Below are 335 nucleotides of genomic sequence, written 5' to 3'. Positions count from 1 at the left end.
CCCAAAATAATGAATTGAAAGTTTACACATCTTTTGCATTTTTGTAGTCCTGGTGCCTTGGTTAGCCAGGTCGGTTTATTGGTGAATTTTTCTACCGGATCTGAACTGGTCAATAAATCCCTAGGCTCGGACCCCTCCTGTAACAGAAGAGCGGGGGTGATTTGCAATCCCTGCCAATTTTCTTGTCATGGGATAGTATATGCCAATGACTGCGTTTGCTGCGCTGAATCTGCCCTGAAGCCGTAGAGCAGGGGTGGGGAATGTGCGGGCCATATAAGGCCCGCAAAATCATTTGGTCTGGCCCTCGGGAGCCCGGCCGTGCCCCTCGATAAATC

The sequence above is a fragment of the Ascaphus truei genome, chromosome 1, assembly GCF_040206685.1.
Source record: "Ascaphus truei isolate aAscTru1 chromosome 1, aAscTru1.hap1, whole genome shotgun sequence".
Taxonomy (NCBI): domain Eukaryota; kingdom Metazoa; phylum Chordata; class Amphibia; order Anura; family Ascaphidae; genus Ascaphus; species Ascaphus truei.
Note: the sequence above shows the minus strand (reverse complement) of the source record.